The sequence below is a fragment of the Micropterus dolomieu genome, linkage group LG19 (assembly GCF_021292245.1).
Source record: "Micropterus dolomieu isolate WLL.071019.BEF.003 ecotype Adirondacks linkage group LG19, ASM2129224v1, whole genome shotgun sequence".
Classification (NCBI taxonomy): domain Eukaryota; kingdom Metazoa; phylum Chordata; class Actinopteri; order Centrarchiformes; family Centrarchidae; genus Micropterus; species Micropterus dolomieu.
Genome location: NC_060168.1, coordinates 28766981 through 28784290, shown reverse-complemented (window position 1 = coordinate 28784290; position 17310 = coordinate 28766981). Strand labels below are relative to the sequence as shown.

General features: G+C 39.3%; 1 long non-coding RNA gene across 1 annotated transcript; it reads right to left on the bottom strand.

Moving 5' to 3' along the window:
• Positions 1 to 424: 424 nt before the first annotated feature.
• LOC123957374 lies at positions 425 to 7651 on the bottom strand. The gene is made up of 4 exons (XR_006821782.1): positions 7633 to 7651; positions 7350 to 7395; positions 6800 to 6986; positions 425 to 518 (listed from the first exon to the last, which is right to left on the bottom strand). It is a non-coding gene; the product is annotated as an uncharacterized LOC123957374 (long non-coding RNA).
• Positions 7652 to 17310: the final 9659 nt, after the last annotated feature.

Sequence of the window (17310 nt, the reverse complement as noted above, 5' to 3'; positions counted from 1 at the left end):
ATTATTTTTACATTCTACTTGGCCTTTTTGTCATGTTGGATAGCAAACTGTAGCTGGCTCCTTCATTTTCCTCTTCTTTTCACAAATACTTATTGGTTTTCTGCTCTGCTTTCACTGTAATAAGAGTGGGCATCTGCAACCAAGTCTGCCAAGTTTAATATAGAGAGACAAATTGCATTACCTAAGTACTGAGAACGGTGTAAACAGCCAGGATTTCCTTTGTAAAGTTGGTGCTCTGCTGAAAAAGTTTAGTACAATCCTTAAAAGTTAAAGTCTTTGGAACAAGTGTAGTTTGAAATGTATAAATGGTACTTCCCCTTTCAAAAATATAATCAATAAAAAGAAGTGATGTCATCTTCCCAATGTTAAGACGATGTGTACCCACACATGATGTTGATAGACAACAAATCCAGCATATATGAATGAAAAACAATTTTATTAGTGCATATCCAGAGGCTTCTAAAGAAAAAACTAAAATATAGTTGAGATCTGGAAACATGACAGCATCCCAACAACATCTGAAATGGCAAGAAACAAGCAGGTTGTAAACAAGCCAACAGTTAAATCAGATTATCTAAACCAAAAGTGTACACAAAATGTTACATGCGTTCCCAGATCTCAGCAGGTGAGTACAAGGTTATTAATCCAATATGAATGATGGCCCAAACAAATAAAACTGGCCTGAAACCTTAGTAAAAGATTGAAATGACACAAATCAAGAACCATTCAAGCCTTGGCAATTGGCACCCATCTCTTTAAACACGAAGTAAAGGAGTGGAGCAGGTGAGGATAATAATAAATCACAACAAGTCCAACCAAATGGCTTTTGATGCCAAAGTCAAATTCATTCATTGAAGCACAGAAAAGGGTGGTGGGGTCTATGAAGAGGAGTGTTTTTCTCCTTCTCTCCCTGTGGGAAAAAAGTGGGCTCAGGACATGCTGGCATCCCACGAAACATTCAAAGGGGCGGATGGTGGTGGAGGTGGGGTGCGTTTTCTTTCTTTTTCCCCCCTTCCTCTAACTCCAAACTGCCTCACTGCACTCAACTCCGCCCCTTCCGTGAGCTAGGAGGTGGTCGAGGAGTCTGTGTGTGTGTGTGTGTGTGTGTGTCTGTGTGTGTGTGTGTGTGTGTGTGTGTGTCTGTGTGTGTGGAAAGTGTTGGGGGTGGGCGGTTGGGGCTCTTATTGAAGCTGAACGGAGTGGAACCTCTTGCATTGTCTCCCCTCCTGCACCCACCCCCCGACCTGCCTCACCCCCGTCTCCCTCCTCCTTTCTCCTGGGACAAAGACTGTCCTGAATGCCTAGCGTCTCCTGCAGTGTCAAATAACTAAATGATAGGTGGAATGGTGCAAGGGCCCAGGAAGAAGAAGAAGAGAAAGACAAATCAGAGGATGTTATAGTGACTTGATTATATTTATGTAAACTATCTCTTCATCTGTCCTTCAGATATCAGTCCTAGTCCTCAGACCTAAACATCATTGCGTTCCTATGGGAAACTAAACTACTAGGTTATGGTTAGTGACTGATCAGAAACAAACAAGACTGTTGCCAAAAGACAAGGTGCAAAGAGTATTCGACACACACAACCATCCACCATGGAGTCCTTTCTAGGAGGTTTCATAATGGTATAACGACACTTCTGAGAAAGAACAGTCTTTATTTGAGTAACCAACCATAGGTTGCATATCAGGAAAGCATAGTGCTAAATTTGGTCTACACGCGAACCCTCAATTACTGTACAATGGGCAGATAACAAAATTTACGTCAGTGTTCAAGTCCGACAGTTTGTATGCCCATCCATTCAACTGAAAGTTTTTTGATGCTATTGGAATAACCATTGTCAGTTCATTGGAGAGGTTAGTCTCTGTTGGGCTTAGGCAGTTAGTGCATACGAGGTTGGTGTTGTTTGTTCCTCAGGATGATCACATAATTTTACATACTTCTTTCTCCCACCGTTTAGATTTGAATGAGTTAAACTTCAGTAATCCTCTTTTAGTTTGATTGATTATGGGAGTGGATAGTTCCATTTCTTAATTTCATACAGCAAAATGAAATCTAATAATTCATGGGATGATGTTTTGTTTCAAGCAATGAACAGCTCTGAATTGTTTACTGGCAAAGCTTAAACACGTATTTCTCTTGTCACTGCAAACATTTGCCAAAGTAGTCTTATGAAACTACAAGTGTGGTTTTAAAATGATGTCCCGTGAGGTTTGACATTCACATCTACAAACACACACATACTACAGCTATATTTCACATGTACACACCCACTTAGACACACTGCAGCCCTATCATACAGTGCGTGTAATGTGTGACTGTGCTAATTGCTGCAGAGCTCCAAAGCAACAAGAACTCTGCTGCCTCACAACCACATGAAATCATCTTATTCACAAGCAGTGTGTACAAGAGCCATCCATCAAGCTGTCATACTAACCTCATTCTCTTCCAAAGGTAGGAATTGAAATTCTCTCTCACACAATGTGAAAAGTATGACTTCATTCTAAATACACACATCTATTACAGGACGCAGTTCAAGAAGACAGAAAGTCAAGCTGGAATCTAATAATTTGGTTTGTTTTAATCTGGTCGGTTCACCGGATGGGCAGTTCTTATTGCTTCAGGATAACTTGAATTGTTCCAAATACGCTGTCATCCAAAGCACAATGATTTGATGTTCGGACTGGCTAAAGTTGCAGGTACTCTGTGTGTTTGCCAATGTGGAAATACTCAATCCATCTGGTGCTGTACATAGATCAAAACAAAAGGCAAGAATTATTTGAACATACCATCTGAACCACTTTTTCTCCCCATGCATGTAATCAGATATTTCAAAGGCTATCCCTGAGATGTCCACTGTATCTGTATATTAACTGCATCTGAAAATATGTAATAATATGACACTATTACAAGCAAAACATATCTGCGATGAATGAAAACACTCAACTTTTTAAGAAATAAGAAAAACAGCCCAAAGGCAACTTTGTTCAATAGTCTATTGAAACAAGAAACCACAGATCTGAACTACAGAATTTATTTTCCCCATACTAGGGACTAAAATCAAGAATATCTAACCCTCTCCTAAATCAGTTTTCACCAGGAGTCCCCCAACTTTATGGAAGTGTTAGTCTAATAATAAATTCATGCAGTACCTATTTAATGGCATCACTGCCAGACTGTGCTTTTAAGTTTGTCATGTGATAAGCACTACAGTGCTATGAAACAAAAATGAATAAAGTCCAAAAACACATAATAATAAACAAGAGAAATTAAGTTTTTAAAACGATATGATGGAGTACCATGGATGACTTTCCCCTCAACAGAGACTGCTTTGGAAAAACATTCATTACTCCTTTAAGAGGTGAATGATGGTCATTCAGTCAGCTTCAAACTAGTCATGGACCACCAGGTGGCGTCATGCAGATTCCCCTGCTTTTGGTGCCATTTGGCAGAATACCACCAACAGTGGCTTACCAGCAGAGATAGGATGAAATTTTGGCTTAGTGCTGATCACTGGCAAGATATGCGAATGCTTAGCAAATGACCCCTTCTACAGAGGAAAACTACAGAAACTATGCCACAGCGTGAAGCCGCAACCTTTTTTAGTCAACCAAATTTCTTTCATCTCTTGATCAGAACCATGGTGGGCTTGTGATATGAGAATGCTGTGTAAAAAAACTTGGTTGGATAAAGTTGGACATCTGTGCAAACTCACTCTTTAACCAAGGAGGTGAAGTTGTTGAAGTTCATAAGCAAAACAAAATGACATGTCGTTTAAAGAATGAACTTGTGTAAAAGACAGCTGAAACTAAATAACTGTTTGACAAACAAGCATTTTATGGGATAGTTATCGCACAAAAATCTTTTTTTTTTGCAAAAGAACATTCCATGAAAAGTGAAGTAAAAAGCATCTGCAGTAAGAGACACAATGACAGACATATGGATGCAGCAGACACATGGTGTTTGTATTGAGAAATAATCAGGCTGCGCTTTTTCTGCTTTTACTGACATGAGATATGATCTGCAGGATGGAGAGGAAAAGCAGAGGGAGGGATTGAGAGCCAGAAATCAAATGTTCGTGTGTGCGTGTGTGTGTGTGTGTGTGTGCACAAAAAGAGGTCCGCAGTTTACGAGGCTTTATCCCGTTTTCCTTAGACTGGACTGAAAATCAGGGAATATTACTTCAGGTCCTGTGCTTCACTGCTGGCCTATCAAATACACAAAGTAGTTAAATCAAATGACTGGAAAGTGCACTTTGAACTGAGCCCCTGGCAGAGGTCCCATTCAAGCAGAAATGTAAAAGTTCCTGTCCTTGGTGGGGCCCCCTGTTTCGGGTGTCCCCATAAAAAGACTTATAGCTGGTTACAGCAGCTTGGAAAGAAGCCCATAGATGGGCCAACAAGCCTCGACCAGCATTATTTCCTACCGGCCTCTTTGTTTGGTGAAGCCTTTTTTTGGCAGGGTTCCTATTGCAGCGCTCGACTTCCCATTGAGAAAACAACCCCCCCCCACCCCCAACACCGCCCCACTACCACCACCGAGCATGGCACTCGCAATTCTGCTCTAAGCTGCAAAACCCAGGCTTTTGGCTTCCCTGTTTTTGTCAAACCTCGTTTATTTAGGTTGTATTAGTTTAATTTTTTGTAAAAAAGCATCATCATCTTTGATACTTTTATATAGGTCTTGCCCCCCTCCAGGAGTCGTTGGTGTAAATGAAATTGCACCTCCTGGTTATTGTTTTCACTGCTTTTTATGAATGGGCCATGCAATCAAAGTTCACTATTGTTTTATTATGGGGGTAATTTATCAGTGTTCCAAGAGTTAATGGTTTCCTTGCCTGTTTCAACAGCTTGTAAAGAACTGGAGCTCTTAATGAAGTTTGAGCACAATTTAGTTGATGATATAAAGTTACACTCTATTACCATACAAAATATCTTAAAGGTTCTGTAAACAATTATATTCAATCAGCTTTATTCATCCCTCATGAACATTTCTGAGCAGAAATGACTCTTGGATGTTGGACTGAGTCATTTAAAGTAAATGAGCCGCAGGGTTAAAACAGGTTGGCATGGTATGGCATGTCAGTCACAGTCCACAAGCAGAGCACAGTAGCACCTTTCCATGTTGCCCGGCTGCCTGTCAGCAGCTACATTAAGCCATTACACAAGTGTGGAAACCGCCCCCGTGGCTGGCCCACACGGCGCACATCCGCTCAGGGATACATACCATAATTATCCCCCCACTTCATACTCATCTCCCCTGGCAACTGCAATCATACAGCCCAAATAGCTCGGGCTAATTCATTACTTGGTGGAGGGAAGTTGGCTGCCTGTAATGACACCAATTGCCCTGACCTAAACGCTGTAATAGGACCTCTCGGTGCACTGGCGAGGAAATGGCTGCAATTGAGGCTCTTCCACTTCCTAGCAACTGAGGCTAGGGCCTACAATTTGAAGGAGGAAATGCTTTGCATTACCTGTGCCCCGCAGCTTGAAATTCAGCCTAATGAAGGCAAAATTGTATGAATTAAGCAGACTTGGGGGGGAGGCAACAAACAGAAAAGTGGAAGCATGTGTGTCAAATGGGTTTTCTTGTTAATTCGGTGGCTGTCTAACGGCCAGATTAGAGCCGACCGGAATTTGCCTGGTCGCGCAATCAGGAAAGACCAGAGGGGAAACAAACACAGGCCGTCTGTTTGGTACCTACTGGACACAGAGGGAGGGAGGGAGGAGGAAGGGAAGGTGTGGAGGTGGTGTTGGCATGGGTGGGGGGGCTCTCACTACAGTTCCAAAGAGTAGAGTCCAATATTTACAGGCAAACTGCAAGGGTTACTGTTTCGCAAGGCTGACCTGGGTCAAATAATATTAGCAAATACTTTTTATGATGTGTTATATATGGCTTAGGTGCCAGATGGAGAGGACAATACAATACAACAAGTGAAAGAAGGTTCAGACAAGCACAGAAAAGTGAATGTTTCTAAAATTGTCAAGATGAAACACAATCTGTAGGATAAACTGAGACTCCAAACAAGCTAGAATTAACATATTTGTAAATATACTGTATATAAAGGTCAGCTGCCAGGAGATGGAAATATGCCTTTAGCAAAGGAGAAGCACGTTTTAAAGGACTGCTTCATGCAAATCACAAAAATATTTTAATATTTTCTCACTTGCATGTAGTGGAATGGCAGTGGGAGTTAATTTTTAAGATGATCAACTCCAACCCAGTGTAATGGCAGTGAATAGGAATTCTGTTTGTGGTGCTCACATGATAATAATTCAACACCAACTTTTTATTCCAGAAACAGTGTCCAGGTTACCCTGGACAATCCAAAACATTGCTGTCAACAGTTTAAATTGGAACTACTTTCTAACAAAGAAATAGTCCTTTTTTGTTTTCGTGAACCGACCCTTTAAACCACTAATCCATTCTTGATCCCTAACCTCAGAGTTTCACACACATTGGCAGAAGTTTAATAAAACTGTGGCATGAGATTATTGCCTACTACATTCAGCTTTACCAACTTAATGCCACCTATAAACTGAGTATTCTGCAATAGAAACAATAGAACCAGCTACCTATACAAGTGCAAAACAACATCTGTCTACACTAAAGAAACAGCCACAGCACTGAAAACTTAACTCAGCTTGTATGCATACTGAAAACTGACATGCTATCCATACTCAACAAACACCACAAAACACAGGTTGGCCCCATTTTGCACATCTCCACGCTGCCATTGGTTGGCTCTTAATAAAAGCAACACTCTTTCTACCAGTTTGTCTGTTGGAAAGCCTACCTGTGAGATGAGGTATGGATCCAGGCATCTGATTGGTCAGGAGGTAATGCGATCTGGCTGATCTTCAGTCAGGGAGGATGAGGCCAAGAGCTTGCACGTTCCAAAGGTGGACTGGTGAGCAGATGGAGACCAGACGAGTTCATCTTTCCCTGTGTAGTCCAGGTGAACTGTCTCACCCTCCCAAAACCTGCAAAAGAAAGACAATTAGAACAAACACACTGGGTTTTTATTCTTATTTCTGTTGATAAATGATAGTTTCTTTTGTTTTATCTGTTTATAATTGTGACAGCAGGTACAAAATTAGATGTTTAGCCAATTCAGGTAATTTTACATTAAAATTGTTACTTTATCAATGTGGATACATGTGCTCTTCCTCATCAGTAAACACATAATCAATAAACAGCCAATCTAGACAAGCATACAGAAATAATAATCCCACATTAACACTGCCCCTACAGTAACTTAATTTTCATAGCTACTTAATTCTAAGTAAAAATCAAAAATCACCTCACATATCTAACAAAAGTGTTAAAATAATTTTAGAGCTTACTTGCGATTCCACAGGTTAAATCACTCTCCAAACTGTCTCTAAGATGCTGAACAGAACTTGGAGCTTTAAATGTATGGAATCAACTTCTTGTCCATTTTCAAATAATCAACTAAAACATCACTCAGGAAAAAAACAAAGCCCCCAAATCAGGTTGGCCGTTGATGGCTAAAAAAACACATTGTCAGTAGAGAAGCTTGTTGAGGTCACATAAACTTAATAATGTCAGTCACTACTCAACTCTACACTGTGTGAAACAAGTGGACTTGCAGGGACTTTGTATTACCTGAGGGTGAACGTAGGAGAAAAATGTTTGATGGCATTTCGAATTTCCAGTGAAGTGCCAGTTATGGAAGATTCTTACTTCCTGAATGTGATGCATTTCCTGATTAAACAGGATGTTGGGGGCGGGGCATAACGCAGGGAAAGATAAGCTATTTTATTTGTTGGTAGATGCAAGGGCAAGACTTTTTAAACATTTGTGATGCTTTATTGGTTATTTATGTTGTTAATTGTGCAGGGTTTGCTTTAAAGTTGGAGTCTAAGAGTCTCCTTTTCATGGGGTTTTAATGCTAATATTACAACAAAGGAAAATTTACTTTTTTATTATTTAAAGGGGAAAACACAACAATACTTTGTGGTATATTTAAGTGATATTTATATTATATATTTATATGTAGTCTGTAGTAGTATGTTACATAGAAAGCTGGTTATACTGTATATGCGTGCAACTACTTTGCAATGGTGTGGGGAAAGGATTTTCTATGAAACCTAATGCTGCAAGGTCTTATGTTTATTATCAACATAATAATGAACTGTGTAATTAATATATTTGCAAATTCTTTTGCATTTTGATTATCCTTTTTATGGTTATGTTTAGGCAACTCAAGCCACCTGGTTGAGGTTTGGAAAACATCAGTGTTTAATATATAGTAAATGGTTAAGTTATTCAAGGTATGCGGTGTTAAGATATGCATGCATAGTATGGTCAAGGTCAGTAAACATAAATCAACATGTCATGCAGCAAGTCAGTGTCACTTTTTCCTTTTGGACCAAAACCCTGATATTTCCCAAACCTCAACTAAATGTTTCAAGCCTAACTACAACCACACAGACATGGACAATGTTAAAAATAATATGTGCTTTATATACAGTATGTGAATTTCTATAAAGTATTTATATATTTTTATAAAGTATTTCTGATTCTGAAAAAAAGAAGGATGCACTTTATATTTTAGTCAGAAATCAATTGTTTTTCAATAGTTTGACATGGCACACTGTGATGTACAGTACATTTTAAATATATATGGACCTGTAAAGCTGGAGAAAAAAAAATCTGTATTCCTCTGGGGAAACCCAATGTGGTGGGTTTACCCAACATATTATGATTGGACTATTGCACTATTTAAAAAAAAAAAAAAAAAAAGTGCTTCTCTTTTGTATTTTACATCTGCAGACTGAATGTTTTGTGCCACTCTGAGAAGTGGGTCAGAGCAGTGGAGGAGCCCACCACCAGTCACTTTTGGCTGCTTCAAGTCACGTCACATAAACAATGGCACTTCATGGGGAGAGGCTCGTCTTCCTTCCTGCCTGGCTTCCTGTCGATCGTTCTGCCTGACTTGGCAAACTCAATGTGTCGCCCCACCCCACCCCACCCCACCCCTACCCCCATCACCCAGTCCTCCCCCAGCAGACCGCCCTCCCTCATGAATAAGACAGACAAGTTGATCAAAACTGTGGAAGGGAAGGGAAAAGTGGGATGACAAAGAAGAAATGATAAATGACAACAAAGCTACAATAGGACTCGATGGAAGTGGAACATACCACGTCAACAAGTAGGGGCCATTGACATGTAGATAGTGGTGGTGGCAGGGTGTGAAAGTATTGAATGTACTGTTTGGCACCTACAGTGTACTAAACTTTTAACCCCGCCCACGACCTCCAGCTCCTTTCTCATGCAGGTCCTCCTGAACAGATTGATGATAGCAGTGCACTTCCTCTGCAGGGAGCGCGACCTTTCCTCGAATAATAGCTGACTGTTGATTAGTTTTTCTCATTAACATTCAAGACTAGTTTTCTTTCCTTTTTCACTGTGCTTCCACTGTGGAAAATGATGAATTGCAAAAATGTTAAATTCAGTATACACAGAAGGGAGTCGGAAATTATCCCCCTTTTAAGGAAACGAGTGCACTTCTCTTACAGGGAATTTAATCAGATTACTACTACTACTACTAATAATAATAATAATACTAATAATAATAATGATAATGATGAATGTTTTTTTATTTCTCTCTCTCTCTCTATTTTTGCCTTCCATTTTTTGTCTTATTTTGTTGATGGGCTTGGGGATCGTCGTGTGTATTTCTTCTGCTTGTTAACTACATTATGTGTTGTTTAAAAAGAGAAATATATTGTCTGCTATGTAGCAGAAGGGAGTTACAAAGCTCAATTACATTATATAACCTGTTATATTGTGACAATAAATGTACCTACCTACCTAATATATGCTCTGTTGAAATTTGTGATTTGTGATATTGGGCTATATAAATAGAATTAACTTGACTCCATGCACTCAAGTGGATGGTTGAAAACAAAAAGCTTTTAAGAAATATGGGCAAGTAAATTAGAAAAATACACAGATGCATATTGGAAAGCCTCAGGAAGTCATCCTGTCAGACTAAAAAAATGGAGATTTATGATTCAGTCCATGACCTCTGCAAGTTTGTTGTTCTAATTGTTCTGTAATTCTTACACTGTTTATGGGGTGTTCCTCTTGAGGATCCAAGATACTCTTATCTGTTTATAGACCTATTTGGGTCAATACTAGATCAACTTGTCTGATACAGAGTCAGAGAAGAGCAGCAACCTTTAGCATGATGGGTTATAATTTCCCAATCAGGACTATTTATTGCTGTTTTAATGGCATTCTGACAGCTTCATTATCTGTGACTTGGTCAGTTGTGGCCAGAAAGTCACAAAGTCCAAAGAATGCCACATACGTGAGGGGAAGCTGGGAAACCCTTGCAGGGAAAGACAGAAGTAATTTGTGTCTCTTTAGTGTTTCAGCTATTCAGAGCCTTCATCTGTAGCTGATGTTCATTCATGAAAAGCCTTTTTGTGAAACAAAACGTTCTGTCTGCCCTTCTGCCTCTGTCTTGGTCAGTGTATCTCTTCTCACCTTAACTCCATGACAGTGGGTCTGTTTATGTGTCAACAAAGAAAATGACCCCTATAAAGTTAGAGCTCCTGCTTACAGAGAGCTTCATTCCTCAATCATCATCATGATATGCAACCAAAGTGTAAAAATCAGAGTGCAAAACTCAGAGACATAGTGCCCTGGCATCAGATGCAACAAAATATTTCCCAGACTTTAAAATGATCATATGACAGAAAAGAGTGCTGGGAAAAGGTGTGGAAAAAACATGAGGGGAGAGACACAGAAAGGATTTTTTTAACTGCAGGCGTCCAGTCCACCTTGAATGAAAGCTCCTTTAAAGTTGCACCTGTACAGCATAGTGGGGGTACGTCTGGAGGATTGATGTGGGCGCAGTGTGTTCTCTAACCCCTCGGGAAAGGAAAGAATTAGAGGGGGCCTTTGTTGTCTGCACTAGTTGCACCTCATATATATTTTAAAAGCACAAATACAAGAGGGCAGCCTAACTCGGCCCCCCCTCCACTAAAAAAATCGACCTTGGCAAAACATCTCTGATATTCCTGTTAAGGCAAATTGAGCGTTTGATTGTGGCCAAACCTGAACACGGTTATGAGCAAGCGCCACTGCACCGTTGTAAAGATGAGGCACTTCCAGACAGCTGGTTTCAATATTTCGTTCACTCTCTCTTCCTCTCTCACTTTTCTTTTGTTCGACCAAAGTGTTCCTCTTTTGATTCATCCTGAGTAATGGTGTGAGATTCGCAGGGCAGCTGAAGTTTCCTTTCAACTTCTCACACAGCCTCCACAGCTGGCCGTCTCCTGAGCAAGACCCTGGAACAGATGCAGACGAAAAACTATAGGCCCCTGCGTGACAGCAATTTTTTCCATCTGCTTTGCAGTGCTGTTGGGCCCATTGGAGTTAAAACTATAAAGAGGACCCAACATCATTGTAAATTCAGATATTAACACTTTAGGCATCATCGCATGTATTTGTAGTATACTGTCACCAACAGTCTGATGTTGCACTCATCAAGAACCAAATGTTGCTACAGTTTGTCTGTGGCAAATAAACTGTCATCTGCCGCCAGACCACCATAGACTTGGTGTCATAAAACACCCCGACTGACTGAACTGACTGTTTTGTTCCTCTATAACAAGCAGTAGCATCCAAAATTAAGTTTCTCTGCTACCTGGATGCTTGGCTAGCCTAAAAACTGGCAGTACAGAATGAATATATATTTAAAAATTTTAAAAGTACAAAGTAAACTATACATATTTTAAACAAAGATATAGTATCGATAATTATAATATATTTTTATTCATCAAAATCAATATGCAAAATGCATATATTGATACTTTTGACAATTTATTGACAATAATTTTGTATATTTGAAATTTACTACAATTATAGTATTCATAGCAGCCATATACCATGCTCAATTTATCTATTAGACATAATAGAATCTGTAAACAATGTCTCATTCCAAAAAAGTATAAAGCATGCATGAGTTATATTATTTTTAGTAGAGTGGGTTAGATCCTAAATAAATGTTACAGGATGATAAATATGTGTTCTGACAATATTCTGAATTAAAAGTTTAATAACAAAAGTTATATCTCTTTTTTGTGCATGTAACAGGTTTGCAAAGTGAAAAAGCCCAAAGTCCAGGCCAAAGGGAGTTCCCATCTCCCACAGAAAGCTCTGCTCTGAACCGCTTGAAACCAGCTCGTTTGTAGTCCAGCCCTTCACTTTACTTGTGACATCACAATGAAAATGCATCATAAAGCTTGCCGATCGGCTAGCGGGAGTCAGGCACGCCCTCAAACCAAGCTAGTCTGAGCAGAGGCCCTTTGGCTCGACTCGCCTTTGTTTGGTTTTCCATTGTAGAAATGTTGTACCTGTACCTGCTTCCAGGTACTTTTTTTCATATCACCTCACCTCCATCGAGGTTCCGAGCGAGCTGAGGGATACTAAAATGTAACATGAAAACACTGCAGACTGCTGATTGGTCAGAGAGAATTGTCACTATTCACTGCATCATCATTGCGTGCAACAGACAGAGGCCGGCAACAGAAAGTTTTATATTTTACAGTTTTCGTATGGAATTTCTTCACTAAATCCACCTCTGAGAAGTTTTGGGGTGAGAAATCAGCTGTGTAGATTTCGAATATTGACAGTTTTACGAGAAGTGATGGCGGAACAAAAATGTGCTTGAATATTTTCGGAGTTGAGGAGCTCCGGAAGTGGCTGCGGGGGAAGCCTGTACCAACCCGCGGGAGGAGCGTGTGAGGCCGGCCAGCCGTTTAGTCCTAAAAGACGATGCAACTCCGACTCTGTTTGGGCCTGGAAATTCACAATCACAACCTGTAAGTATGCTTTATTGGTTGTGAATTATATTTAAAATAAACACAGCAATGTAACTTCACAGACAGTTGTCTGAGTTGAGCTGTTGTAAAAGTTGGCTAACACAGCTAAAGTTATAGCAATAATGCTAATGTTACACCCGATGTAAAAGCTACTGAGCAAACATTCAAAATTGTGTGGCCAATTTTTATGTAAAATTTAGTTGAAATATGGTGATTATTGTAGTGGTTTATGGTAAGATGTAGAACAATGATGTTGTGTGGTTGTGGATTTCTGAGTAACTTATACCATCTGCTAGGTTACGGTCGCAGTCTGAAGCGGCTTTGATTTGGATCACACTACCTTGTTTCTTACGACCCGCCCTTCTCTGCTTCTGATTGGCTGGTAGTCCTTACCTGGGAACTGCGCATGTGCAACTCCCAACAAGTAAGATGCATCACTCTGTAGCTCAAGAGTGGAGCGTACAACACAAAAGAGGAGCTGCAGCAATGTGCAGTATGAGAAAAATATGGTGTTTTTTGAAAATTAAACCATGTAAACCTGTTCTGGTACAACCCCTAAGATGATTTTGAACCTGAAAATGAGCATAATATCACCTCTTTAAATTGTTTCCTTCCTTGTTGCCAAACTTCCCTGCGGTCCAGCCCTGCTAGAAAGGCTGAATTAAACTTTTTTATCTGCTGCTGAATTACTCCTCTAAAAGCTGGAAAGATTAGACCGGCCTGCACAGTAACCTACAACAACAATTTTGGGTTGCAAGGAAAATTGCTTTGAAAATTTGGGTCCACTGACAGAGTTTGGAAACCACTGAAGTGATGTATCTGTTCCACAGAATGGTGTGCAAGATTGCGTATCTCCATACTACAACTGAACATAATGGTCAACATCCAGCCTCACTTCTCTACACTGAAACTGCTTTGTGTGGCAAATAGCAGCCTTCAGACCTCAGCAACTTAACACATACACACACAACACTTTGGCTGAGCAGTGATGTAGAAAAGAATTTCTCCTGGTGGTACACCAGAATTTCTGTATATTGCCTTAGAGCCTGCATACAAGGTGCCAATCATGCCATAGTTGACCATGTCTGAGCATTTCCAGGAGCTGTGATTGACAAGTCTGTTTCTATGAAGGGGTGTGGTCTCGGAGAGTCAAGCTGGGTTGTATTATGGAGGGACGTACTTAATAAGATCTACAGCAGGGAAAGGGCCTGCCCTTAAGGTCCAATTTCCCTTTTGGCATAATACAGGCCATTGAAGGAGATGGAGATAGAATCGTACCTCTCACAGAGTTTGAAATTGAAATGTTAAAGACCAAGTAGAGCGGGAGGAGAAATGATTGAAATCTACTAGGTTTTTATAGGAGCAAGGAAAACAACTAAAATGCCACCAGCGAAACGACATTCCTCATCAGTTCAAGTAATTTTTAATTTGCTCTCTTTCCCATTTGGTGTGTTTGTTTTCTTTTCACCACTAAACACCATTGTTCTCTGACAGTGTTTTTCCTTATCTGCTCTTACTTGTTACTTTTAAAGAACCCCTCTAAACTGTGCAAGAACACCCCCATTTCAAGGAAACTGGAAGAACAAATGCATTTTAAAAAAGATAAAAAGGAGAAGATTCAATGATCCAACCCTGTAATTCCCTGACACATTTCTAGAACCCTGTGCTTGCGTGTAAGCCTAAAATCAACAACAGATAAGCCTTTTCTGTCTCCTTTCTCTTTGATCTAGAGGCCCCCCTTCCAGCATGGGGGTGGGATAAGGGGAAGGAGGGGGGTACTTCTAAGCTTCCTGTTCAGGACCCCCCTGTTTTAGATTTTGGGCTGCAGACTCTGGAGGAATGAGAGGGAGGAGTGCAGGGTCCCTGCTATACAGATGCCCTCACACTTTACACTGGGCCTTTTCATGTTACTGTAAACATACAGTAACATGATCAAAAAAAACTGCAGTCATATTCTGAACATAGATATAAATATAGATGGACAACGCACCTCTAGTTCATCCAACTGTACAAAAAAAGTACAGTACAGTAGTGATAGTGGTTGGAGCCGCGGTATTGAGGTCCCACCTGTATACCTGGCCAACTCAACTGCGAGTAGAACTCAGCTGTCAAGCATAATGTGAAACTCCCTTTTTATACGTTATATATTCAAAACTAATTATTTGATGCTAAGCCTCCTCCATTAATTGAAAAACAACAAGTAGCCCACAAATTGACTTGGAAAACTGTTATTTGTCAACAAAAAAGAAACTGTTGCAGTGCTGAGAAACGGTGGAGAAAAAGTAAATTAATTAATAAATAAGATTTTCAACTTTTTGTTAACTTTGAGTGCTGCATTTGATATGATTGATTATGGCATTTTTATCAATAGACTTAAGAAATGCGTGGGTCTAGTGCTTGACTGTTCACACACAATCACACATTATGCTGATAATACACAACTTTATATCTCTGTTCTGCCAGACAACTCCAGTCGTTTAAATGCTACATGTCTCACTAATATTAACATCTGGATAAGTAAAAAGAAAACTAAAAGAATTAACAAAGAACTTCTACTAGTTGGTCCAAAGTCAGAAAGGCAGCCTGTGTAAATTGCTAGCTTGTCTAAGCAAATTAAAACACACATCTGGGAGATCTGGTAGACAGATTTAGACTCTGATCTTATTTTCAATAGCCATTTTAACAAGGTTGCAAATACGTCATTTTTTCAGGAACTTTGCCAACATTAGACAATTTTTAACCCAGAATGATGCTGAAATGCTGATACATTCTTTTATTGCATGCTGGTCTCCCTTAAAAGTCTTAAAGAAAATTACATATAAAATGCTGGAACCATGATTTTGACTACTCCTCTGCTCGCATCACTGCACTGGCTGTATGTTTTGGAATTGATTTAAAAGTCATTTTACTTAATATACTAAACCTTAAATAATCTAGCACTCTCATTGCCTCTCATTTAATGTCCCAACAAGAACTCTCAGATCTTCCACTGCCTTTCTTTTAGAAGTTCCTGTCTCACAAGAAATCTGGTGAGGCTGCTTTCTGTTTTTATGGCCCTAAACTGTGGAGCACCTTCCCCTTGGATCTTATAACTCCCTTTGTATTTAAAAAAAAGGAGTAATAATAATAATAATAATAATAATAATAATACTTTGGTTCCACTATGATGGTACTTTGGGTTGCATCTCTGAATGAAATGTGCAACACATAAAAGTAATGATCACTATCATTAATTAAACCAAACTTTGATGAACACTTGAACATACATCAGCATAAGAACTACCTAAATATTATTTGATGAATACTTGGATTGGACTTGGATGAATAAAGGGGGTGATCAAGATTACAGTCTACAGTTTTAAACAGCATTCATGAATATGCTGGACAAGACATGAATCTGTTTTGATATGGTCATTTTTCAATATGACTTATGTATGCTTTATGTTGTATTTGTAATAGGCATCAAACAATATATATATATATTTATAATTTCAGAAGAGACGTCATCTTCATTTTATGACATCCTCACATAACACCTCACATCACATAAGTCATACTGACATTAACATTTGTGCTCTTTACTAAAAGATCATGCCTTAGAGATATATAAGCCTAAATATGGTAAATATGCCATTCTCCTTTACATTTCCTATTTGAGCTGAATGGCTCAAGTGGAAAATGTAAATGCTGTTTTGTGAAAGGTAAAGAAGAAGTACAAGAGGGAGCGACATGAGGTCATCTCCTTTATAAAGGTAATCAGAGTTGTCTTCCTGTCTATTCTCTCCCTTGTCACAGAGCCTGGCCTTCATTCCCAAAGTGAAACTGGACACCAAGGGTTTTGTTATGGGTTTACAGCTCCAGAGGACAAGGAGATAAACAAGACGGTGCAGAAAAACAAGACTGCTTTCCCCTGAAGGTTCTAGTACTGCTGTAAAATTGACACTAAAGTTAGACAGATTTTTTGTAAAATAGTTTACATAAAAAGTAAGATTTGACTTTTTCAGAGTGTTGTTTCTTTAAACAAGTAGTAGTTTGATAGTCGTGTGTTAAAACTAATAAAACTAGGTTGTGAGGTTATACAACTGACGAGCACAACCACAGTGGAAGAGGAGCCAATGTGAGTAGATGTCATGTCTCTAATTGGGAAACTACTAAATTTGTACCCAGGGGGGATTAGCAATGTTTGAAATTGTCTGTGCACTTTTAAAGCATGTCAGTGAAAAATCACCAATATGATTTAAAGTAAAGAAAATGTGTGACACATTCTTTAGATTGTAAATCATTTAGGATTGCGGAACCAGCTAAAAGCCTGAATTATGCAAAGTATTGTGAATGAGAGCAGATTAAAAACCAGGAATGAAACACATGGTACCCACCAGTGCTTGTTTATTAACAATTTTTTAAGACTGAAATACACATTGAAGACTTTAAATTTAACAGTAGA